This window comes from Anolis carolinensis, chromosome 3, assembly GCF_035594765.1.
Source record: "Anolis carolinensis isolate JA03-04 chromosome 3, rAnoCar3.1.pri, whole genome shotgun sequence".
Classification (NCBI taxonomy): domain Eukaryota; kingdom Metazoa; phylum Chordata; class Lepidosauria; order Squamata; family Dactyloidae; genus Anolis; species Anolis carolinensis.
In genome coordinates, this window is record NC_085843.1 from 231684390 (window position 1) to 231711823 (window position 27434).

General features: G+C 42.1%; 1 protein-coding gene across 4 annotated transcripts in view; it reads left to right on the top strand.

Moving 5' to 3' along the window:
* The first annotated feature begins 4307 nt into the window (after positions 1-4307).
* The window catches only part of lzts2 (leucine zipper tumor suppressor 2), a 93402-nt gene continuing 70275 nt past the window's right edge, over positions 4308-27434 (top strand). Inside the window, exons 1-2 of one of the 4 annotated variants that reach the window (XM_062976331.1) lie at positions 4308-4859; positions 5464-5513. The gene's annotated coding sequence lies outside the window, so the exon portion shown is untranslated. Of the gene's footprint in view, positions 4860-4884; positions 5256-5463; positions 5514-20142; positions 22186-22281; positions 22661-27434 lie in introns of those variants that run through there. The other 3 variants (XM_062976332.1, XM_062976333.1, XM_062976334.1) reach the window with 3 other exon arrangements.

Below are 27434 nucleotides of genomic sequence, written 5' to 3' on the forward strand. Positions count from 1 at the left end.
CACAACACCCAGGTTTCCTTAGCATTGTGCCATGGAAGTTGATGTGATGTTCAAGTGCATTAATTGTACAGTGTAGATGCACTCCTAGTTCTTGAAGAGAGATCCTCCAAAGAAAGCATGTGTTGTTGCTGTTGTTGTTGTTGTTGTTGTTGTTGTTGTTGTTGTTGTTGTTGTTGTATTTACACTCTGCCCCCCCCCCAGATTGGGAACCACTATGGCTCACAAAGTGAAAATGCAATTAACAACATACAGAAAGTAAACATGAACCACAGAATTTAAACAATTATTACAATTGTTAAAAACAGTTGTGTCTAAAACAATGCAACACTCCATAGCTCATTCTTCAAAAACTTTGTTTTCTGTTTCCTTTGAAGCATAAATATAAATACAATAAATATGTTGCATTGATCTTAAAAACGTGTTTTGAATCATGTTTCAGTGTTGCATGTTGGTTTGTGTTTGTATTTCTGTGCAGTATTTGTTTGTCCAACTATAGCAGAGAGTGCATTTGTGTGTGTCTGCCTGCCTCCAAGTTCACTGTAGACTGATGATGACTTCATGAATTTTAATAGGTTTGAAGTGAGTAAATGAGTAAGTCAATAGGTGTCCTATATTTTGGGAGGCCTGGGATTTTATAGATAGGATTTAGAAAGATGTATTGGTGGTGATGGTCTTAGGGCCCTTCCACACAGTCATATAACCCAGAATATCAAGGCAGAAAATCCCACAATATCTGCTTTGAACTGGGTTATCTGAGTCCACACTGTCATAATGTGGGATTGTATTCAGCTGCGTGGAAGGGCTCTCAATCAAATATGTCCCAAACGTGCATGGCAGAATGGGTTTGGACTGGATGGCCCTTGTGTTATATGCTAGCTCTATAATCTTATGATTCTGTAGTCCTGCAGTTCGTTCCCACTGGAATAAATTCATTAAATGAATGTGATTTACTTATGTGTTAACTAAAGGTTCAACAATTGTTTCAACCAATTTACTCCAGTTGGGACTCACCATTAGGATTCAGGCTATATACAATTTTTTGGGCATAAGTCGATTTCTGGGTTGTGGTGAGAGTGGGTCTGTGGGAGATGCTCAGCTGAGGAAGAGGCTGGAAAACTGGGCATATATGAAGCGTCAGTCTTGTTCAGCTAGCTCTAGGGGTGCATCTACACCAGTGGTTCTCAATCTGTGGGTCCCCAGATGTTTTGGCCTTCAACTCCCAGAAATACCAACATCTGGCAAACTGGCTGAAATTCTGGGAGTTGTAGGCCAGAACACCTGGGGACCAGCCATTGTATCAGCAGAGATTATGGGTATTGTAGTCCAATGCAGCTGGAACGTCTTGAGGGGATTTAAAGCTGGGTGGTACAGGAGAAAGTTGCTTGAGTTTATGGGGGACCCATCTACACTTTCATATAAAATCCAGATTATCTGCTTTGAACTGGTTTATATGGCAGTGTAAACTCATATAATCCAATCCAAGATGATAATCTGGTATCAGATACTGGATTATATGGCAGTGTAAATCCAGCCTGGTACAGTGAGTGTGAAGTTCTGGCCTAGATCTGAAATCATTGTAATCAGTAGAATGAGAGTTTGGGAAACTCGTAATCTCAGAATCTCCCATTCACTTGCCATGTTAGCCAGAGGATTATGAGAATTGTAACTCCAATATATGACTTTCCTGGACTATGTGTAGGATTCATTCAACTGAATCTCTGGCATGTGGAGAAAAATGTATATTCAGGGCCTGGGAGTTGGCAGTATGTAAATAGTGCAGTGCTGGTGTCTTTTGATCCAAGTCTTGCTTCCAGGGCAAGCTTTCTCTGAAGTTTCCTTCCAGTACATGAAGTGCCTAACTTGTCCTGGCAGCCATTCTTTTTTTCCTTTCAGAATATTCTCTTTCCATTTCACAATTGTACGAGACCTGCCTGGCTCCATTGAGATCAATATATTGAAAAAAAATCTGGGTAGAAGTATTTATTGACCCCCCTTCTCTCACACATCTCAGCACCACATCTGGTCTTGGCATCCCAGCCTGGATTTTACAAGAAATGAGAAGGTCAGGGGTGAATGGTGGGAAAGAAAAGGGGGGCATTGGCTCACCCAAGTAAAAACACTCCTCCTCCCATTACATTTTCCTTTAGTCTACAAATTTCTAGCTTTGCAGTAACTTAAAAATTTCTTTGAACATTTAGTAATGCAGTTTAGGCATCCAAAGCAAAGGAAAAACATTACCGAAGGGGGTGTGAACACAGCAAATATAACAGTTCTAGGTGTGAAGGTCTCACTTTCTGCAATGCTAGCAATTTGGGGATTAGAGGGAAAAAATCATTTGTGGAACAGAATTGCTATAGGGATGTGGGACGGGGAGAGGTCTCATTTTGGCCTTTCCCATAGGTATACTCCAGGAAAAGTTAGTATGGCAAATACTGTATGCATATAGGCAAGTGGACCCTTCCTACTCAGTCTTAGCCTACAGATCAGTAGTCCCTTGTTTACTGTGGCTGGTTTAAGTCAAAATGCTCCTGCTCAACTGGTTAGGGGAGTATAGTCCTTGTGGTTTGCACGGTTTATTCTTGAGTGTTGCTGCTGTCTGTATCTCTTGGGCATGCCCAGCTTAGGACTGAATTTGCTTTGAATTTGCATGTCATTTCTTATTCCGTGGAGCCTATTATAGCTCTGAACCTCACTTTTCCCATCAGCAAGGTGGAGCTGGAATGAATGCCCTTGAAATCACAGCACATTCAACCAACACATGTTTATTCATCGCCCCATTAATTTCAGTGGTGCTTCCTTTCTTCCAAGCAAATGTACTTTGGTTTGCAGATTTATGCTTCTCACACCTCTGAAACTATAATTCCCTGAAAGTTTGAAAGTGGCAAGTCACACTCTCTCAGCCCCAGAGGAAAGAAATAACAGCCCCCTCTATTCAGGCCTTGCCATGATAGGCTTGTCTTCGGGAGATTTTTTATAGTACTAGGAAGGACTTGAGAAATTGCAAGTTGCTTCTGGTGTGAGAGAATTGGCTGTCTGCAAGAACGTTGCCCAGGAGACATCTGGATGTTTTACCATCCTGTGGGTGGCTTCTCTCATGTCCCCATATGGAAAGCTGGAGCTGACAGATGGGAGCTCACCCCCCCCCCCCCCAGATTCAAACCGTCGACCCTTCGGTAAGCAGTCCTGCCAGCACAAGGGTTTAACCGATTGCACCACTGGGAGGTCCGTCTTAGGGTCGCAACATATCAGAAATTACTTGAAGGCACAAAATGACAAATTACTCTTAAAATTAAGAGAGAGAAAAGGGATGGTCTTCAGGGATGAAGATGGGGATTCTAGTCTGTTTGACATCACTTTAACTCCCATGGTTCAGTCCTATGGAATCCTGGGATTTGTAGTTTGAGGAGAAACCCGGACTCTTTGGCAGAGAAGGCAAAAGACTTTGTGAAATTACAATTCTCATGAATTCATAGCACTGAGCAGTTAAGGTAGTGTCAAACTGCAATATTCTACAGTGTAGTGACTCTAGTGGTGCTGCGGGTTAAACTGCTGAACTGTTGATCTTGCTGACTGAAAAGTTGGTGGTTCGAATCTGGGGAGCGGGGTGAGCTCCCACTGCTAGCCCCAGCTTCTGCCAACCTAGCAGTTTGAAAACATGGAAATTTGAGTAGGTACTACTTTGTCGGGAAGGTAACGACGCTCCATGCAGTCATGCCGGCCACATGATCTACGGACAATGCCAGCTCTTTGGCTTAGAAATGGAGATGAGCACCAACCCCCAGAGTCAGACACAACTAGACTTAATGTCAGGGGAAAACCTTTACCTACTTTAGATGCACTCCAACTTTTTCTCCCTCTTCCTTTTGAAGAACCTCGTTTTTATAATGATGCCAAGATTCAAAGAATTTGAGAGAGGGCAGGAAGTGTCAGGATGCATGTTTCTTTCTCTGATCAGTTCCCAGACTGGTCTTATCTGCTCCAAAAGCCTGTGAGAAAGAAATGAGTAAGATGGCCATTTTTAATTGGGTCAACATTTGTTGACAAATACATGCTGGCAGGCTTTTTTGAGGCAGTTAAGACTGTTCTTCAGAGCTTGGTCTTTTGGCTGAATGGCAGTCAGTGGAAGATTTCATGCTGACAGCAGCTGCTCCGTGAGTAGTTCATTGAGTGCTAGGGAATGAACGATCCAAGCATGAAAGGGTCTGTAATGTGATGCTTGGAGTTTTAAGGCAGGGGGATTGAGGTGGGCGAGAGGAGAGGAGACTAAGGGGCTCCTGCTTGGTTTGTTTTTTATGGCAGCTGGAGAGAAGGAGACGGGGAAAAATCCCCAGGGCTTTCCTTTGGCCCACATCCAAGAGGTTGTACGCACTCCTGTGCCAGGTGCAGGAAAGAAGTAAATCTTTACCAATTGCTGCCTTCTAGGCCGGATCCTAAGTTTGGTGGCTCATGTGCCTGGACTCGGAGTGTCTCTGGGTTATGTCTTGAAGCAGGAGAGGAAACAAATGGGAACGTGATGTGCACCGCACATGTGGGAACATGCACACACAAACCCAGTGGTTAGCAGGAAAGAAATGTGAAGCGACAGGCGCTCCTCCCCGCCTGGTCTGTGATTAGCTGGGGAGGAATGTTTGGCTGTGACGTGGGCCAGTTCCTCCAGCCTTTCTCTGTTTTTGGAGGAGAGTTGGTAATGTTAGCGAAGAGGGCAGGCAGCAGGAGTCAACTTTAAATCACAAGTGGTTTGACTCTTGCAAGATGTGGTGGCCATCCTCCCCTGCCATTTTTCTGCACCGAGAAGCTACTCCAGGGGTTTCTCTTTTGGTCCAGAAGTCTGGCAGCTGTTGACAGAGGTTGCATTTTTGGTATGTACCTCTTTCTTCTCCTCCCCTCTCTTGCTGCATGCCAAAATGTACTGTATACGGGAAGCAAGGCAGAGTTGTTGATGTTGCCGTTCAATATTCTTTGGCACAATTTGAGATGTAATGCTGCCTAAAGGCGCCCCTCCCTCTCCTGATCTTCCTGCGATACATTTCAGGGGAGAGAAAACAAACTCTCTTTGGCTGTTTGTGTTTGGATCCCGGAGCTGGCTTTTTGGGTGGGGATCACCATTGTGAAGCAGCTGGATGTCTAACTGCAAATAAACTGGGGGGCTGTAGTGAAGCTTTGCTGAATTTGAACAGGAAAGTGAAGAAGAAAGAACTGTTTTCATGGCTGATGTGGAGGTGGAAGCTTCAAAAGCCCTGACTGTTATTAACAAGGTATGGGTCTTTGTATTCAGTTCTTAGACCATATTGAGTACATAGTCTTCCTTTTGCTTTTGGATAAAGAATTAACAGACATTCTGGAGTTTGTTAGCATGTTATGGGATCTTGTGCTATTACCTAGCAGAAATCATGATTTATTATGTAAAGCATATGCCAAACACCCTATGGTATAATTTTAGTTTTTAATATTTTTCTGTTTCAGGAGAAAGCTGGTATCTGGGGAATTTACTTCACTTTCAATACTTGAGGCAGGTAAGTTGTGTGAGTTTACAAAGCTTTTGAGTGCAAGATCTGAGTTGTAAACTGAACTGAGGTGCCTTGGGGGTGCTGTTCTTTGTTTAACTTTAGATAGCTCTCTTTTCACATACAATGCAAACCAGTTTAGTTTAAGAGAAGGGCTGATAGGTAGCAGGCATTTCCTGATTAGATCAAAGCCTAGCAGATTTGGTTGAAATAGAGCATGACTTCAGTTGTAGGTGGAGAGAACCCCTTTCCTCCCCCCACGTCTTTTCTTTCTCATTATGTTGTTATTTTGATTTTTTCTTTTGCTCCATTTACATTTTTATTTGTTATGGGACTGATAAAACCTATGGTTATTCTGGAGCATTTAAAAATAAGAAAACAAAGCAATCATATATATTTAAATGACAACAGTGCAGGACGGTGCTCACCAACATACTTCTTGGCAATGTTGTGTTGAACTGTGTCTCTTGTGGCTTGAATAAAGTCTTTTTCCTCACTACATATAATAATCAGCCCAACTATGCAAGGACGTTATGCATTATCATCCAACTTTAGTATGCTTTATGACCACTGTTTAATATTATCCGGCTGTAATTTTTGCATTACTGCTCTCTCCTGCGGACATAAGTCCTCCATTCATAGGTTTATCAAGGGCTCCTTCCACACAGCTGAATAAAATCCCACATTTTCTGCTTTGAACTGGATTATATGGCAATGTGGGCCATTTCAAAGCCGATATTGTGGGATTTTCTCTCTTGATATTCTGGGTTACGTGGCTGTGTGGAAGGGCTCTAGATTGCTTAAACTCTCCATCTTTAGGACAAAGAGTTTTTCTCACCATACATGTGGCAATCTGTTTATCTGTGTTGGGGTGTCCTTAGGCAAAAGGTAAAGGTTTTCCCCTGACGTTCAGTCTAGTTGTGTCCGACTCTAGGGGTTGGTGCTCATCTCCATTTCTAAGCCGAAGAGCTGGTGTTGTCCGTAGACACCTCCAAGGTCATGTGGCCAGCATGACTGCATGGAGTGCCGTTACCTTCCTGCCAGAGCGGTACTTGTTGATCTACTCACATTTGCATGTTTTCAAACTGCTAGGTTGGCAGAAGCTGGGGCTCACCCTGCTCCCAGGATTCGAACTGCTGATCTTTCAATCAGGAAGTTCAGTTCAGTGGTATAACCCGCTGCGCCATCAGGGGCTCCTCACCCTCCTCACCGGGGGTGTCCTTATCATGTCATCAAACACCAATTCCTCCCTTAATATAGACAAATATCTGCCAACAGAAGCTATACTTCAAGCATCTGATGGAGGCTGCAGTAAATGAAAACTTAGGCAACATAAAACTGCCTAGACTTCACAGTGCTAAAAAACTCTGACATTTTTTTTTTTTGCAACAGCAGATTAACAATGTAACCCCCTTGTTGACTTGGAAGTCACTTCAGCACAGTGCTGTGCAGAGGAAGAAAAGTACTGTGTGTTATTTTACAAAATAAAAACTTGGTATAGCATAGTATACATTTTTGTATACCATCCTGCTGCATAAATCTTGCCTCCATCCTCATTGCTGACCCATACTTCTGGAACTTGTTTGCTGTTCACACTAATCCCAAGGCTTCTCCCTTAATTTCCGTTCCTCTCTAACTACTGAAATGGATGGCTTAGTTTTCCCACTTAGCTTGAGGAATAATGTGACAGTTGTATCTTTGTGGGGGAAAGGACTTGGGATAGCTGTTCTGACTTTCCAGAGGAGGAGTTAATTAGTTAGCAAGTTACAAAAGCCTCTTTTCTTGTGGAGGCCACAGAGGGGCTAAGAGAAAAATGCCCAACAAACCCTATGACCTTCCAGTCATGGGCTTGCGGTTCCATTTCAAGGCAGTTGAAAGCACTAGTGATAAATGCAGGGAAATGAATGTTAATCTGTATTCAGAACATTTGTCGATATGGACAGCCTTGGGCCTCTCTTTGGTGTGTGTTTTTGCCCTGAGTAGTAGTAGTAGTCCTGTGATTTATTAGTACATGCAATACTTCTGTTGTGCTACTTTCAAATGTATTGAGATCAGCTAAAACTGCAGCATCTTAGGAAACGGTTGCATTTATGGTAGATATTCCTTAATTTGTCAGTTCTACCAGACAGCATCCGATGCAGCTCCCTCTCATGTATTCATCCAGCCTTGTGAGAATTGTTTATCTGTTGTGCTGTCTTTCTTCTATGATGGTGGTGCATGTGGGAATATTGAAATTATGTGAGCAGGGTCAATCACGACTCCATTGGCAGACCTCCTGTAGCTCTATGGTGGACTGCTGTGTATACAAAATGCTGAAGAAGTTACTGGCTTGACAGCAGTATATGTGAAAAGGATATTGCAGTCCTCGTGGACAACAAGTTAAACATGAGCCAACAACGTGATGCAGCAGCTAAAAAAGTCAATGGAATTTTGGCCTGCATAAATAGGAGTATAGTGTCTAGATCCAGAGAAGTCATACTATCCCTCTATTCTGCCTTGGTCAGACCACACCTGGAATACTGTGTCCAGTTCTGGGCATCATAATTGAAGGGAGATGTTGACAAGCTGGAAGGTGTCCAGAGGAGGGAGACTGAAATGATCAAGGGTTTGGAGAACAAGCCTATGAGGAGTGACTGAAAGAGCTGGGTATGTTTATCCTGCAGAAGAGAAGGCTGAGGGGGACATGATGAGGGCCATGTCTAAATGTGTGAGGTTAAGTCATAGGGAGGAGGGAGCAAGCTTGTTTTATGCTGCCCTGGAGGCTAGAATGCAGAACAATGGCCTCAAACTACAGGAAAGGAGATTCCACCTGAACATTAGGAAGAACTTTCTCACTGTGAGAGCTTTTCAGTAGTGGAACTCTCTGCCCTGGAGTGTAGTGGAGGCTCCTTCTTTGGAGGCTTCTAAGCAGAGGCTGGATGGCCACCTGTCGGGGGTGCATTGAATGCGATTTCCTGCTTCTCGGCAGGAGGTTGGACTGGATGGCCCATGAGGTCTCTTCCAACTCCATGATTCTATGATTCTAGGTCAGTGGTCTGATCCAATTTTGTGGTTCTGGTGTGGATCATATGAGTCTTTTCTATCTGCTTGGCATTCTTCCTCTCATTAAGATGAGGGTGAGATGAAAATGACCCATATGGTTGACTCTGCTCATTGTAGTTGCCTTGATCATACATGTGCGTGCACGTATGCTGTAGCCGAGGGAGAGAAAACCGCAGGGATGCAAGTGGCACATGATTGGGAAGCATGTGAAGAGTCCTCAGCTGTGGCTAAGAAATTATTATTAATTGATGTCTTCAGTTGCTTTTTTGCTGTTTGACATTAAGGGCTCTGTTGCTAAAATTAGAGGTTCCAGGTTTGGAATGTCACATCTTCTGTACTGAAAACTTTTTCCATAGACCCAAACCCATAGTTGTAGTTATTCCATCCAAGGGGAAGGCACTTGGAACATGCTCACAGACACTCTACTGCAGAAGTTGGAGGTTTTGGACTGTGATGACAAGAAGCACACAGTCAGTGGAGCTCTGCTCATGTTTGACAGCCCAGCCTTGATCCTAACATACAGTTCTGGGATTTCTCTTCTGCTACCCCTTTGAAAACAATTACTTGCAGTGAGTGTATTTTGACTTGCTTGTTTTTAATTTTGATATTTCTGGACATTTACTTGGTATTTAATCCTTTACTACATTACTTAATAGTTAATTTTATGGCAAAAATGAAAAAGACACGATATTATTGTTGTTGTTGTTGTTGTTGTTATTATTATTATTATTATTATTTCATTTCTATTCCGCTTTTCTCCCATGGCTGGGATTCAAACATATAAAATTCATACAAATACATCTAACCACAATACAGAATCAGTTAAAACATCAAATCCTGATATAAAAATCCAATTAACATATCAAATAAAACAATTTAAAAACGTACAGCAAGCACCATTTAAAGATATCCATAACATCTGACCGCTGAAGTTATTTGTCAAATATTATCAAAATATTTATCAGACGTGCAGTGCCCATTATCATTCATCTGGGAAGGCCTGGCTCCACAGAAAGGTTTTACTGTATATACTTGAGTATAAGCCGACCCGAATATAAGCCGAGGCACCTAATTTTGCCACAAAAAACTGGGATAACTTATTGACTCGAGTATAAGCCGAGGGTGGGAAATGCAGCAGCTATGGGTAAATTTCAAAATAAAAATAGATACCAATAAAATTTCATTAATCGAGGCATTAGTAGGTTAAATGTTTTTGAATATTTGCCATATTTCAAAGAAAAACAATAAACTAGCTCTATAAGTGGAAAAGTAGGGGCAACAAAAATAATATGGTATCAACAATAACATAATAATAATAATAATAATAATAATAATAATAATAATAATTTCATTTGGATCCCACTCTATCTCACCATGGGGACTCAGGCTGGCTTCCAACATAGTAACAGGCAAACATTCAATGCTTACATAAACAATGCAGAGTTAGATATAGATCTATAATTATAGACACTAATTTCACATATGCATTTCCCCCTGAAACGTTTGCAAATCCCCTCTGTGTGTGCGTGCATTTCTCCTACAATATTTGCAAGCTATATATATATATATATATATATATATACATATATATATATATATATACACACACACATACATACATATATACATATCTATCTAGACATGTCTATATATATTTGTATATTCATTTTCCCCCTGTAATATTTGCAAGCCCTATATATAGGTAGGAAAGAATATATTCATATCTATCCAGACATCTTTCTTTATATAGATATTTGCAGAGACTTGCAAACATATGAGGGGAAATTCATATATAAAAATAATGTGTATGTATAGCTACAGATACACAGGTACATGGATCTATATGTATAAAGGATTTGCAAAGACCTGCAAACATATGAGGGGAAATTCATGTATAAAATTAATGTATATAGATACACATATAAAGGTACATAGAGATGGCAAAAGCTTGCAAGGGGTTAATGCCTATATATCCGTAGGAGAGTTTAATAAATATTTCAGGGGGAAATGCTTTCATAAGATTAATGAATATATATTTTTCTTCTTCCTGACTTGCAAGGGTGTCTTTCTCTTATCAAAACATTCCCTTGATTAAGAGCGAGGGAGGCTTTGCAAAAGAAAACACACTGATAAGGTAGAAGAAAGAAATAGATCACATATTGCAAGCAATAGCCTGCAGGCTCTGTTGCTGGCCTTGACCCGATTATAAGCTGGGGGAGGCTTTTTCAGCTCATAAATAAGGGCTGAAAAACTCAGCTTATCTTCAAGTGCAAAGGAAAGGCCAGTAAGGAGGGGGCCGATTATGCCTCATTAGGGAGGGAGTTCCAGAGCCGTGGGGCCACCACCGAAAAGGCCCTCTCTCTTGTTCCCACCAAACGTCCTGCAATGATGGTTAGACTGAGAGAAGGGCCTCTCCTGAGGATCTCAGGGCTTGAGTGGGTTGGTAGAAGGAGATACAGTCCCTCAAGTAGGCTGGGCCCAAACCGTATAGGGCTTTGTAGGCTAAAGCCAGTTTTAGTGTGACTTTACTTTTTAATGAGCTTGTCCTCTAATATTGGATAGAGGTTGTAAAGAAGGGTGGGAATCATTCAGGCTTACAGATGTTGGTGGACTGTAGTTGCCAGTATTTCTCATTATTGGTTTTACCATCTAACAGCATCTGCAGGCCTGTATTATTCCCACCCCTTATAAGTTTCTGGAATCGTATTTCTCAGGGGGCGAATAATAAACTGGGGCTGGCCTTGTCTCTGGGATTAGGAGATGATGAAAGAGAGTCTATTTGGACATGTGAGCAAAAATTTCAAGATTCTTGTTAGATGAAGTTGGAATCCTTCGCCTAAATCCTCTGTTAGTTCTGACTAAAGCAGGACTAAAATCACATCCCAAAACTTATTGAATGAGTCTAGCGTAGTTGAGATTAGCCAACAGGAATCCAGCCATTGTGTGTTTTGCAGTCCATAGTTATATAGAAGTCAGAGAGATTTGCTCCCAAATAAGTGCACAGATAGTTGTAGCTCATAAGTAGGATTTGTTTTTGAACAGAGTTCAGAAAAGTTGGAATTTTATTACAACAGAACTTGGGAAAGATAGTACAGTATTACTAACATTCCCAAGTTTTGTTGTAATATCAGCATGCATTAGGCCAAAGGTTCTCTATCTATGGGACCCCAGATGTTTTGGCCTACAACTCCCAGAAAGATCAGCCAGTTTACCATCTGTTGGGATTTCTGGGAGTTGAAGGCCAAAACATCTGGGAACCCACAGGTTGACAACCATTGCATTAGACTGAAATGTAAGGTACATTGAAACAGGCATGTTGTGTTGCATTTCATTTACAGCCGATTTTTCAGTATAAGCACTCTGAACTGAGCTTGGTTGAATCTCATTTCCTATTAAGATCATGTATGCCTGCAGCTCTCCTTTTCATTTCCCTCCTTTCACTGTCATTTCCATGTAGGTTTCATCTTCAACAAGAGCTGTAAACTATGTTTTCTTAAAAGAACACATTGAATTTAGGGAGCTGAACACGTTTATTCACACAAGAAAATGTAGTGTGCTGGAAGAATGGACATCAAAATAAGGTTGAGGAGACCTTGACATTGAGATGAAGCCAGATTTGGCTTCCGATGAAAGACATACTTTAGAGAAATGAGCTAAACCATCTATGGTCTATTGCTCTTTCAGTTGTACAATTGGCCACTGGTGTCCAACCAAAATCACAAAAGTTGAAATGTTTGTACTCACAGTTGAGGTTGTTGTTATTATGTGTTTGACTTCATCATAGGATAATCTATCCTAGATTTTTTTAGCAAGATTTATTCTGATGAGATTTTCCATTGCCTTCCTCTGAGGCTGAAAGAGTATAATTTGGCCACAGTCGCCCAGTGGGTTTCCACTTTCCATGCCTGAGGGAGGATTTGAACCCTAGCCTCCCAGAGTCTTTCTTAGCTCAACTCTTAAATCATTACACTACACTGGCTAATGAGGTACTTCTCCACAAAATGGCCAAGAGACCAAAGCTCTGAAAACCACACAGTCATAAAATGTACTCTACACATCCTTAGGCAATAGCTCATTTCATGTCATCTACTCGCATTAGCAGATTATTTGGATAATAAAAGAAAATAAAACTTACCCTGGATGCACTTTTAGAGGGGGAATGAGCAAAGGGATGTATCAGACAGATACACACTTTGCATGGAAGAGGTCCAAGGCTCAACTTAAGGTGTCTCCAGTTAGGACAGGGAAAAATCATCCCACCTATATCTGGAATCTGAGTTTAGGAAATCAGTTTTTTTGAAAGATGAATATAATGATGATATGATATATCAATATGCTGAAGATATCCACAACTCAGCTGTGGGAGGATAATCCTAAGATACCTAACATTATCCTATCACTTTTCAATAAAAAATCTTTCTTTATACTGTATCTTTCCCCCAAACTGAGGTTCATGGTGACTTGAAAACATATTCAGCAGATACAAAATATAAAAGGTAAACATTAAAATAGAATCAAGTTATGAAGAGTGACTGTGGAGCCCTCTTTTTGACCCACATGTTTTTTCATGGTGATGACACTAGTTTCCAGGTGGAAGGTGGTCCCAGTCAGGGTTGAAATGACGCACCTTCCTCTTGGCACGTTTCTCCCTTTCGTCCTCCATTCATGCCTCTTCAAATTCCACAGCATTGCTGGTCACAGCTGATCTCCAGCTAGAGTGCTCAAGGGCCAGGGCTTCCCTGTTCTCGATGTCTATGCCACAATTTTTAAGGTTAGCTTTAAGTTCTTCTTTAAATCTCTTTTCCTGTCCACTAATATTTCATTTTCTGTTCTTGAGTTGGGAGTATAGGAACTGCTTTGGGAGATGGTGATTGTGATTGGGCATTATTAATAGTACTAAGGACCACATAAGATAAGCCTTGGAAAACGGGGGGAATTGGCTTCTTATCACAGTGTATCATAGAATTCAGTTTAAAAATAGATCGTTCCGTTTTAGAGTTCCCATCAAATGCATATGTTTCTCAGCCTTTTCCCCAGCCTCATACAGAATAACATGGGACAAGAATTGGAACCTCGCTGCTCACCAGAAGACCACCAAATGTCCATGTCACTGAACCAAAATGATGTGCAAATCTGACAGATCCCATCCCACATGTTTTCCCCTGCTTTCTCCTGTTTCCAAGTGAATCAAGAGCTCAGAAGATGATTTTTTCCATCTCCTGTGTCCTTCCCCCACCCATTTAACTACATATCTACTACATTTTAGGAATAAAACTCAATGGATGACAACAGGAAGTAGTTTTACGTTGTATGAAGGAGTCCATGGCAATTTATCCCTGAAACGTGTGGAAACAGGGGAGGACTTGCTTCCAATGAGGTCCTAAGTCTCAAACATACAATTGAAATGTTAATAAGCAGTTAAAAAGCACTCTTCATATATGAATGGCTTCAGCTTGTTATTCATTTTAAAAAATAACCTTTCAAACTTTGTCTGAAATTGTAATGAGGTGCTGCCAGTTAGTGTAGGTGGACCGGTGTGGCCTGATTCACCTTAAAGCTCAGATGCAAGGTGTTATTGTTGCTGTGCTGCTGAGGGAGTAAACCTAAATATATTTTCACAATTAGGCCATGGAGGATAAATGATAGGGAAGGAAGAAATGGGATTTTGCTTTTCCTTTAGATTCAGTTTTCCCAATACATAACATCCTTTGTTCACCAATTTCATATCTGAAACAACTTTTGATTAGGGCTTGGAATTGTTCAGCTTGTGCTGTATATATGTTGGTCAAACAGATTTTCCTGAATCCCTCCTGACCCTTCAATGCCTGGAAAAAAATAAATATGATCCCTAACTCTGTGGCCCTTAAAGCCCCCATATCCCTCTGAAATATGCTAAACATATTTTTGGAAATATATATATATATATATATATATAACCAACAAACTGCCCTAGTTGAGTCAAAGCCACTGTGACATTTCCACATATCAAAAATTGAACCCCTCCCCAAACATTTGGAAACCAGCAGATGAACCTGGAAGTTGTGTCAGATGTGGCTTATTGGGTTGGTACTGGGCTGAAATATGTCCACGCCCCTCAGCAATTGCCACCCCTGCATTAAACAAGGGCTTGGTAGTCTTAGGATGGATCTGCACTGCCATATAATCCAGGTTAAGAATGCAGATTAAATGCATTGAACTGGATTATATGCACTGTAGATCCAGCCTTGGTTTACTTTGCTAACAGCAAGGTATGATAGTTACCGTATATTTATTCTCTGACATTGGAAGGCTAAAAATGTCCTGCAAGCCAACTAAGGTTCATTAAAATAACAGGACTGCATATGTAAAATAGACTGCAGGTATATGGTGCCCTAGAAGGTTGCTATTGCTGCTTAGCTTTTCAGTTTGTCACCCTGTATTGGATGGGTGTTTTTTGAGTGTGAGCACCATTTTGGTTTCATTTGCTGCAGGGATCCCATCACTTGCTTTCCTGATGCCCATGCCCTCTTTGCTTGGTTAGGTTTTGTGTGTAGTAGAGTTACTGTAAACAGTGCAACAAATGTATCAGGTTAATGGTGGTTTGTTGTGTGTTTTCCGGGCTGAGGATGCCTGCCATAGATGTGGGTGAAACGCCAGGAGAGAATACTTCTGGAACATAGCCACACAGCCCGGAAAACACACACCAACCACCCTGTGATTCCGGCCATGAAAGCCTTCGACAACACATTAATGGTGGATTCCTCCCAAAATTTAAATAGATGGCAATCAGAATTGGCCACACTTCCTGATGTGGACATACTGGACATATGGCTCAGTATATAGAGTGATATCAGAACTTGTCATTGAAGAGGAATTGTAGGAGTGGGAAGTACGCTGTGGAAAACAGTTGATGATCAGTTGTCCCAGCTCGCATGCTTCTTGGCCTATTTTGCCTCCCTCATGCCTAGCAAAAGCTGCGGAGTGGCAGATCTACGTGCAGAAGAGCAGAAGTGCTCTCCATATGGTAAGGCGAAGGCTGAGCATGGCCCCAGGGACAGCCACTGCTCTGCTTCTTGTTAAAGGGATCTTGGTTAATCAGTTTCTGTTGCTTCCTATGGAATTTCCGTGCATTAAAGCCATCCGATGGTTAGATGCTGTGCCCTGCCATGCTCAGCCACATATCAGCTGTGTCACTGGAGTCTGCTTCTTAGGTTACGTTGCCGGCTGGAACTAATTATTTCCTTATGCACAGGAAGGGGATACGAGGGTCCAATGCGCGAGGGCCTCTTCCTCCTGCGTCTGAAATCTTGGGCAGTATGATGTGCTGCATCTGAAATCTTGCTCTTCTGTGTGCAAAACTTTCTGTGTGTAATTTGCTCCAGGGGATTCTGGGAGGGATGGCCTTTGTGTGTTTACAAAGTCTATTTTTTTTGTCCACCTTCAGCCTGGACAAGCATGTTTGGCATTGTTCCTTCGAAGTCCTTGGGTAGTGGTTGTTTTTTGAGTCTTGGTTAGGAAAGGAAGAATTTGAATTGGCACCTAATTTTTGCAGCCTGGTCAGTATTTTATGACCTTGGCACAGAGGACATCCTCCCACACTTGAGGTTAGCAATTTTCTCTGCTACATTTGAAAATTGCATGGGGAGGAAGCCACAGCTTGACTCCTCTCCGCCTCAGTCTAAGTGCCATTACTCTTTTGAACAACATACAAAATAGCCAAGCTTTTAGGATCACACCTTGGCATGACAGGGGCACAGTTGGTTATTCATCAGTGTTCTGCATTGTGTCTATGAGAAGGACATCATGAATGAGGAGCAGTAGCAATTGGTGTTTGTATATGCCAAGATAAGTGGAGCAGAGACAGGGAAATTTACTTTTTGGGTACAACTCCCATAATCCTCCAGCCAGCACGGTGGATTTGGGAAGCTTCAGTTCAAAAAAGCTATTTTCCCTAGCTAAGTCACAGATATTATTGAAGAAAGAGGCATTAAAACAAGAGCTGTGAAATCTTGGCTCTGCCTTTTCCTCTCCTTTGCTTTAGTTCCCTTTGTTTAGGTTCCCCCAATAGATACCTTCATTTGTATTAGTTTTTGGGTGGAGCATAAAATCCCCCTAGAGGCCAGCTTTAGTTGGTCTGTTCCATTTGACTGTTCAGAGCTTTCTTGCTAGACTCCTTTTTTTGTGTGCAGTAGAGCTAAAGAGACTAGAGGCCTGGTCATTGTCTAGTAATCTTAGGCCCAGGCAATACAAAACAGGCATCCTTAGCACCTGCATTTAGCAGTACAGTAGAGTCTCACTTATCCAACGTTCTGGATTATCCAACGCATTTTTGTAGTCAATGTTTCAATGTATTTTGATATTTTGGTGCTAAATTCATAAATACAGTAATTACTACATAGCATTAATGTGTAATGAACTACTTTTTCTGTCAAATTTGTTGTATAACATGATGTTTTGGTGCTTAATTTGTAAAATTATAACCTATTTTGATGTTTAATAGGCTTTTTCTTAATCTCTCCTTATTATCCAACATATTCGCTTATTCAACGTTCTGCCGTCCCGTTTATGTTGGATAAGTGAGACTCTACTGTATTCATGTACCACCAGTCCCAGAGACAATAGAAGCTTTTGGTCAGCCTAAGCTCTACAAAGAAAGAAGGTTGAGACAGTTTATAAGCACCCGCTTATAAACCATCACTTTGCATCAGAGGCAAAAGACTTTCACAGACTCCAGAGAGATGACTGCAACCAGCAAAATCTCCTTTTGCAATGTATTGTTTTAAGCTATCTTATAAGAATCCTGGGTGAAGTTAACCCTTTGTTCATCTTGTTTTCAGTAAATTCATTTTGGTTATCTTTCACCTTGCCTAAAGTGCCTCTGTATGTTAAGGGTCTTGATCTTAACAGAAGGTATATAGATAGCCCCCGAGTAAAGCCAGACACTATAGTTTTCCCAAAGGCTCTGGCGTGCCATCACAAGGGGAGAGTCAATAATTGGGGCAGCTGGAACAAGTGTAATGAATAAGAACTGGTTTTTGAATCGTAAGGTGTGAAACGAAGCTGTGATAGAAAATGTCATATGCTAAAACGAGAAACAAATTTGCTATCTGAACTGAAAGAATGCAGGGGAAAGGGGACAGTTTCCAGAGAAACTGTGCTGACTGTCTTTAAATCAGTGGAACTAGGGTGGAGATTTTTTCAACACTGTTGTGTCTGTAAGTCCTAGGACTGCAGGACCTGACCTTGTAGAACAGGTTTATTTTTGACAGCCATGTCCTGCTTGTGTGGCAAAGAGTGCACAGATTCTCTTTCTAACTGGAAAAGGGGTATTTTGAAATCCCCGGATCAGCTAAATGTTTTCTAACAAACTATTCCCCTCCCCATTCAAATTGCTTCCAAACAGCCAATCTTTTCAGTGGAGAGATTCTGTTTCTAGAAAGCTTCACTCTGTAATGCAACATCAAGAAATAACGTCTGACATCTGAGTCCTTGGGCAAGCAAAAGAAACCACAGCCGTCTATGCACTTATGTAAACACACACTCACAGACGGCAAATCTTATTAGTGTGAATAATTTGATTTTTCTGGCAACAGAATCTGGGATGTTTTCGTTGTACATACAGCCCCCTGGCCTTGATTTGCAGTCATACTCCCTATTCTGGCAGATCTCTGGGTGTTCCTTAGTAAATTAGTTTGCAAGCCTTCATCAGCAGAGAGAGGGTGAGCTCATACTCCTTCCTGCCAAAAGCAAATGAACAATATGAAAAAACAAACTAGCTATTGGATCCTTTTAAATGCATCCCTTTGGGTGTCTAATGGGAATAAAATCCCCATCTAAGATTTTCTGATATATTTAGCAGCTTATTCAAACCATGAGGAGAGGTGGGTAACAAATAAATCATCATCATCATCCAGACACCATAACTGGATTTATTCCTTTATCATGCTAGCAGCTGATTACCGCATACTTGCTTGGCTTCCATCTTTCAAGTGCAGTCCTGGAACTATATTGCTCACCCAGAGGACTTTGTTGCTCCCTCCTGGGGGTAAAGCACCTTAAGAATCAAATGGGTCAGATATGAAATGAAAACAGTCACTTATAACCTTCTAGAGACAACAGTTCTTTAAAGTGCCTCCCCTTTATGGAGGAAAAGGCTTATTATTTCCTCATTTCTCAGTTATGGGTAATCTGTGTTGTAGTTTTTCCAGGGCTGTAGCCTTGTTGGTCTGTTGTGGCAAAATCAATCAAGACCACCGTGGCACTTTTAAAGCTATTTTTATTTGCCATGGAGCCTCTCTAGGTTTGAAATCCAATAATTTCCATACTGCTGTTGTGGGATTCTAGGAAGTTATAGTACATCTCTGGGAACTGTAATCCAAAAAATATTTTTTCCTATGCTATATCTATGAAATCTTACTCCAGGTCAGCGTTTCTCAACCTGGGGGTAAGGGCTCCGGGGGGGGGGGGGGATGGATTGGAGGGCTACCAGAGGGGTTACCAAAGACCATCAAATAACACATATACCCCTTTGACAGAGAAGGCTGAAGATCTGTTTGCCTGTATTTCTCTTCCTTTTTGGAAGCAAACAGCAAATCCTCCTACCGAAAGCACAATTTGCCCAAATCTATAGTTGGTGGGGTTCAAGGGGCTCTTTGATTGTAGGTGAACTATAAATCCCAGCAACTACAACTCCTAAATGTCAAGGCCTATTTTTCCCAAACTCCACCAGTGTTTAAATATGGTCATATTGGGGATCCATGCCAAGTTTGGTCCAGATCCATCATTGTTTGAGTCCACAGTGCTTTCTGGATGTAGGTGAACTACAACTCCAGAAATCAAGGTCAATGCCCATCAAACCCTTCCAATATTTTCTATTAGTCATGGGAGTTCAGTGTGCCATGTTTGTTCAATTCCATTATTGGTGGAGTTCAGAATGCTCTTTGATTGTAGGTTAAATACAATTCCCAAATGGTAAAATCACCCCCCCAACCCCATCAGTATTCAAATTTGGACGTATCGCATATTTGTGCCAAATTTGGTCCAGTGAATGAAAATACATCCTGCATATCAGATATTTACATTACGATTCAAAACAGTAGGAAAATTACAGTTATGAAGTAGCAACGAAAATAATTTTATGGTTGGGGGTCACCACAACATGAGGAACTGTATTAAAGGGATGCGACATTAGGAAGGTTGAGAACTGTTGTCGAACGTGCTTTAGGGGATCGGGCCCTTAAGGAGAGTCCCGATCCGGTCCTGAGAGAACGGACCTTGGCGGAGCCGATAGGAAAATATGAGCCGCAATACAACCTGAAGCCGAAATGAAGAAGGTCCGCCAAAGTTGAAGGAAAATCCGCCAAGGAGTCTTTATTGAGCGATTCAGCTGAAAAGGACTCTAGTAGTGATCATTCAGTCTACTAGGGTACCATATAACCAAAATAAAGCCATATTTATACAATGTTTCAGTCTGACAGCCCCTTGAATTTCCCGCCCCGCTCCCCCGCCCATCTGATTGCGGATAGGCTAGAGTGTTGAACGAGGCGAGCTTTCGTTTCCCGCCTTGCTCTGCTGGCCCAATAGGGAGCTGCTTTTTGTCCCCACTCAGGCCAATCAGAGAGGAGAAGGCGGGAGTTATTGAAACAATGAAGTGACTGAGCAGGAAGGATCGGATTAATTCCTGCCCGGCCGAATTCTAAAGGGATTAATGACAGCAATCAAGGGTTCCTGTCACGTACACAGATTTCAGATATGCCTTGGGGTGTCAGAGGTGGAGGTAAGGATGGGTGGTGATGGGCTCAGCAGGGCGCCTTCCTGAGGTGTCCTGGGTTTCCTTTTGGAGGAGATATGACAATGTTTGCCTTGAGGGCGAATCACCTTTAGGTCCAAATACTCCGAATTCGGCGACTCAAGCCCTATATTGTCCATGCAATCTGAATCTGATTAGGTTAAGCGGCAGCGGATTAACCTTTTGTTTTTGGGAAGGTAAGCCTGGGTCATAGAAAATGGGGCAGGTCCTGGGGTTCAAGTTGAGTTCGAAATATTCCCTATCTTATTTCATGACTTGGCAATTATATGAAATAAAATGAAAAATAAAATAAAGTTGGAATATAAACCCAGCTGGGAAAAATACATATTTTCCGGGGATCCCAAAGAGTACAAATACATATAGGCAGATAGATAGATTTCAAGGAAGTAAGGGAGAATCCATAGAGGTGGGTTACATTGCATGAAGGGGAATCATGAATGATATAAACAATTTGAAAACATTTGATAAGAACGAAGTTCACAACATCTGGGGAACCCAATATGGAAATTCATAAAAGTGGAGTTTTAGCAGCATGATCTCACAATTCATGAAGTTAGCCCAACGATTAGAAATTCATACAACAGTGATTCATGAGGGTGTCCAGGTACATAGAATATGAAAATTCACGGATACATGAGGAAAAGAGTTCATCTGTGGTGGAAGGAATTCATAGAGATGGCATGGGGAAGGGGCACATGTGGGTTGCAGTCTTTGGAAGTATAAGATTTCATAAGTCCAGGGATAGGTCTGGGGAAGAGTGTTCTTCTCCTTCATAAAATTATGAAGGTATGAATGAAACGTGGAGGGCGCCCGTCCAGGCACCCTCCTGGCAGGCTGTAGAGAGGGCGAAGGTCCTTGGAGAACTATGTCTCCCCAGTGGGAGAGCGATCCCCCCATCCCCAGTTCACAGAAAGGGACCAGGGATCTCCTAAAACCATCCCGCGGGTCGCGGAGAGAGGAAAGTCCGGGATAAGGCTGGAAGAGAGCAGTCTGGCTTGAAAGGAGCAGCCGGCTCCGTTTGACAGTCAGCTGATGAGGTGCCGAGAACTGGACCGATTGTGGTTCCGTTGGTGGTCCTTGAGTCAGGAGCCTTAAAAAGGATTAGGACTAAAAGAAGAGCGTGCTAGGGGTAATTTTGATAAAGATATGAGCCAATTTGTATCGTCCGCGGTATTAACCTATGGCGGGGAAGCCTCCGCCAGGGTTTAAAGATCAGACGGGTTAGTGAGAGAGAGAGAGGGAGAAATTGCATGCAAAGGAAGGAGTCAGAGAAAGACACAAAATAACCAGATAGAGAGTGTTACTGTTAAAATAAATGCTACTTTTATTGGGGGGTTTGTTACATAGTTCAGGGAAGGGGAAAGTGAGAAAAAAAGATCTTTTAATAATAGTCTGCTGCGGTCCCGCTCCGTTCCTTTTGGTGATGGATCTGCGGAACTCTCCGCTGTGGGTTCAAATCAATTTGAAAGCCGGGGTGACGGTCATCAGAACCACTGCTCCAGATCAAATTTGTCAAGGCTTTAACATGCCAAGTGACTCTTGGTAGTTTTATTGGTTGTTGTTATTGTCTTGGTTCTACCCAGAAATAGCCCAGCTCAGGTTGTCTGGAGTCTGAGGCCAAAAAGAGCCTTCCAACATGCTTCTCTGCCCTTTGTTTATTTGTGTGCCTGCATGGAAAACGCTGCCACTTTCCCCTTTAAGTGAAGTTTTCTTCTTTGTCTGGTAGCTATTTTAGTACAAGCCCAAACATGTACGTGGTCTGTGCAAACCTCCAAATGGAGTCAGACCTGGCCCCACTCTCTTATCTGCTGGGCAGGAAAAGGCTCAACTGCTTTCCTGCTTCTTGATCAGGTAAGGTTTTGACACAGATGAATATTTGCTTACTCTGTGGTTGGATTATGTGCTCTTCCTTTAAATCTCCTTTTTTGGGAGGAAGGAGAAAAATACTCTTCTTGAGTAGGGAGAACTGGATTTTGTGAAAGCTGAGAAGCTTGTCTGCTTAAGCAGAGGCAAGACTTGGCAGGATGTGTTTCCGTGGGATGTTTCCGTGATGGTTGGGGGAGTCTAGTGACGGGCACCACACGTCCCAGTTGGCATTGACAAGAAGAAAAGTTTTGGGGGTTTTTTTGTTTCCCCTCTTAAATACATATAGTGGACTTTGTAGTTCCCCATAGTGGCTGGCTGCTGCAGAGGAACTTGGAAGAAAATGAGTTGAGTCATTTTGCTGAAGATTGGAAACGGATGAGGATTGGGCTGCTGTGAGTTTTCTGGGCTGTATGGTCATGTTCCAGAAGTATTCTCTCCTGGCGTTTTGCCCACACCTTTGGTAGGCATCCTCAGAGGTTGTGAGGTCTGTTAGAAACTAGGCAAGTGGGGTTTATATATCTGTGGAATGTCCAGAGTGGGAGAAAGAACCCTTGTCTGTTGGAGAAAAGTGCGAATGTTGCAAATGTTGCAAAAGCTTGATTAGCATTGAATGGCCTTTCAGCTTCAAAGCTTGGCTGTTTCTTGCCTGAGGGAATCTTTTGTTTGGAAATATTAGCTGGCCCTGAATGTTTCTTGTCTAGAATTGCCATGTTTTCTGAATGTTGTTATTTATTTACTGTTCTGATTTTAGAGTTTTTAATACTGGTAGCCAGAGTTTGTTCGTTTCCATGGTTTCCTTTTTTCTGTTGAAATTTTCTGCATCAGTGGTTCCCAAACTTATTTGGCCTACTGCCCCCTTTCCAGAAAAAATATTACTCAGCGCCCCCTGGAAAGGGAGGCGTGGCTTAGAGGGGTGGGCGTGGCTCCTGCTCAAGAGGGTGGGGCTGGGAGGGGGAGGTGGAGGTGGGCGGGGCCACAAATGGGCGGCCAGGACTGGGATGGGCAGAGTTACGAGCTCTGAGGCAGGGCTGAGCTTCTATCCCTGTCCCGCGGAACCTGCCAGGACACAGGGGGCGAGGCTAGAGGAGGGTGCGGGGCCTCTTCCCAAGTGCCTGATGGGGCTGAACCTCTATACCCCGACCCCGTGTTCTAACAATCTAACAAGCCCCCATCCCTAGTGCCGCCCTCTGTGTCCCAACAAGCACCTCAGGAGAGGTGTAGATTCTCAGCCCTGTCTCTGGCTCTTGGGAAGAAGCCACGCCCACTCCTCTAGCTCTGCCCCCTGTGTCCTAACAAGCACCTCAGGTGCTCAGCCTTGTCTCTGGCACTTGGGAAGAGGCCCTGCCCTGTCCGTCCCTTGGCCCTGCCCCCATGTCCTAATAGGTGCCATCACGGCCCCCCTGGATCGCTTCAGCACCCACCAGGGGGCGGAAGCGCCCACTTTGGGAATCACTGGTCTACATGTTTTTGGATTTTAATGGCTTCTCTGTGTTGTCTGCCATAGTGGTTGTTAGAGTGGTCCAACATTTCTGTGTTCCCAAATAATATGCTGTGTTCAGGTTGGTTCATCAAGTGCTCTGCTATGGCTGACTTTTCTGGTCGAGGATTTATTATTTTCTTTTAGTAGTAAACAGTACATTATCCTCATCAGAACCCAGATGAGGTCAGGCTGACTACTGGGCAAATTGTATTGAGCTAGTCATTGATTTCTGTAACTGGGAACATTAATTGGAAAAGTTACCTTTTGGTCAGAGTTCCCCAGTGAGCATGACCACTTAATTCCCACATGAAAGACTAGAATCCTACAGTTAGAAGAGATTATAAGAGGCCATCAAGTCCAACCCTTTGCCATGAAGGAATTCTCCTCACAGATGGCTATCCAACCTCGGCTTGAAAAACCCCATTGCTGTAGTTAAAGTAGAGCAACTTTCATCAGATGAGGCAAAACATGTATTGACCCTCTTAAAGAAGGTGATATGGTACAGGCAGTCCCCAAGTTATGAATAAGATAGGTTCTGTAGGTTTGCTCTTAAGTTGAATTTGTTTCTCGGAACAGGTAGATGTTTAAAGTGTAACTCCATCTATCTATCTATCTATCTATCTATCTATCTATCTATCTATCTATCTATCTATCTATCTATCTATCTTTGAATAGCATAGGGAAGGATTAATACCCCTGTAGTGTTTGTTTTGCTGTCTCTGCCCCTGTTCAAAAGAACTCACTTCATTTTCTGTCCCTATGGAAATTAGATTTTGAAAACATTGGCTTCTTGAGGCAACAAGGATTGTTGAGAATGGCTCAGTGGAGACCTTTCCCCAATGAAAACTTTCTCTTCCTAGGGGTAGATTTCTCTCACTTCCTGTTGTCTCACCCTGTTCTTAATTATTTGTAAGTCAGATGTTTATAACACTGGGACTACCTGTATCTTATATCAATAAAATTTTATTTATACCCCGCCTCCATTTCCTATAGGGACTCGGGGCAGCTTACAAGACAACACACAATGGTGCTGTACAACATATAAGGTGCAGTACAACAGCACATAAGATCAATAACATAATAGATAAACCGACAAAATTTATAAAAACAACCTCTATAAATAGAGACAGTAAAATATGGTCGTAACCATGATTAAAAGATCCATACAATGATTTAGCATCTGAACTGTATTCCCTTAAAAGGTAAAAGGTGCCAACATAATTGGCAATTAGGTTGGCAACTATCTTAAACTGTGTCAAAAGCCTGCTGAAACTATCAAGTTTTTAGCTCTTTCCAAAAGTGCTGTAATGTGGGGGTTTGCCTAAGTTCACTGGGAAGGGTGTTCCAAAGCCGAGGGGCCACCATTGAGAAGGACCTCTCCCTTAGACTCACCAACCACGCTTCTCAGGCTAGGTAAAGGTAAAGGTTTTCCCCTGACATTAAGTCCAGTCGTGTCTGACTGGGTGTTGGTGCTCATCTCCATTTCTAAGCCAAATAGCCGGTGTTGTCCATAGACACATCCAGGATCATGTGGCCGGCATGACTGCTAGGAGTGCCGTTACCTTCCTGTTGGAGCGGTACCTATTGATCTATTCATATCTGCATGTTTTCGAACTTCTAGGTTGGCAGAAGCAGGGGCTAACAGTGGCAGCTCACTCCGCTCTCTGGATTCGAATCTGCGACCTTTTGGTCTGCAAGTTCAGCAGCTCAGCGCTTTAACACACTGTGCCACCGAGGGGTATCTCTTGTTTAATTGTTTTTTTTCCAGTGTGTCATGGAATAACACTAAATTTGTACCCATTTGGATACAATTGTTTCTTTCTTCTCTGGAAACTTGCCAGAGACTGTACTGATTATAAACAGGTCTGCGACCCAGAACAATAGATAGCTTGTATACTCGTTGTTGTTTCACTTTTGAAACTGTTTTAAGGTTGCAGTTTTCTTGAGTTTCAATAACGTAGGAACAACAACAAGTTGTGCACTGCCTTGAATCCCAGTTTTGCAGGATAGGCAAGGTTTAAAGTTATAACAATAACAGCAACAGTAAATTGAATGCTATTGTTACATTAGAGCTTGTCATTCATAGGCTCTGAAAAGTGCAAATTGATGGATAATTTCAGTTTTATTAAGTGGATTTTCTATAGCTTTATGTGCTGTTCATAAATGATGGAAGTTATTCGATATGAGCATACATTCATTAAAGTGCAAATGAGATACAGACTTCAGGGCAAACAGGAAAGTATGATCAAAACAATATACACACCCAACTTTCTGTGTAAACTGTTCCAAATTGCTTTGTCCCTCAGGTGGTTTGTAGGTGGAGCTAAGGAAAAAGAAGATTGTAGGTGTGAACCTTTGCGATACTAAAATGACGCTAGAACCGAGAATCCCAAACTTAATGTCCATGACTGTCTATGTTTCACCAAATCTATGGTGTGTGGGACTGTGAGTTGCTGCCTTTGGTGGGTTTTACTTTATGTTGGGATGGTGTGAAATCTTCCTGGCTTTCAGTCTGAAACCAAATTTGAACTATCTTGTTGAATGACCTTTAGGACGAGAAACCCACCTTATTCTCATCAGAGTTTACTCTCCGTTCAAGAGGCAAGTATCAGATTTGATCACATATTTTGCTCCGAGGACTCCTAGCTTTTTAACAACACAGACTGACATGGGTTTACCCTTGAAAAGTCCAGAGAAAAATCCCACTGCCAAATTATGGGTCGCACCTGGGGAAACCAGAGCATGTTACTCTGACTTTGTTTGGCCTATGCTGAGTGGTTGTTTACTTATTCCTAGCTCAGTTCAAGTGTTTGTTTTAAAATGTATAGCCCCAAAACAGCTATAAAGGACTGTTTTGGGGCTATGCCTCTGCCTCATCCACCCCACATACTTAATTTGGTGTTTGAGTTCTAGCTCCAGGTTCTGCTTGCAAACCATCCATTTGTAGTTTGCCTCACAGTCATCCATTAGGAGCAAGGGCTTTGCAGTAATGTTATAAGAGCCCACTTAGAGATTTGCCATCTTAGTAGTGAAATGCCCTCTGTGGAAAATCATATAAGATATGGCATTCCTTTTGATGTCAAATTAATCATTGGTAGCTCCATAAATAGTTTTGCTGATTTTCCATGCAGCTATTCCTTTTGGGTTGCTGTTTCTTATTTTGTTGCATATTATTATTGTTTACTTAAGACAGGTTAAACCAATGAGCTGCTGAGCTTGCTGACCAAAAGGTTGACGGTTCGAATCCGGGGAGCAGAATGAGCACCTTCTGTTAGTCTCAGCTTCTGCCAACCTAGCAGTTCAAAAAAATGCAAATGTGAGTAGATCAATAGGTATTGCTCTGGCGGGAAGGTAACGACACTCCATGCAGTCATGCCAGCCACATGACCTTGGAGGTGTCTATGGACAAGGCCAGCTCTTTGGCTTAGAAATTGAGATGAGCACCAACCTGCAGAGTCGGATATGACTAGACAATGTCAGGGGAAACCTTTACCTTACCTATTGTCTACTTCCTGCAAGGTTGTTATTATTTTTGCTCCTGCTTTTGCACATTGTGATTGTATGTTTGCTGCATTGTAATTATGATCATAATGTGATGTTTGTTTACCTGGTTTTACTTTTTGCAGTGTTGCATTTACTACAATGGATCCAAAGCAAGATACACCCTTAAAATATATCTAAAATTAACAAGTATAAAAGGGAAATTTTCAGTGTCAAGTTTGTGAGTAGAAGTTATGGTACTGCTTTACTCTAA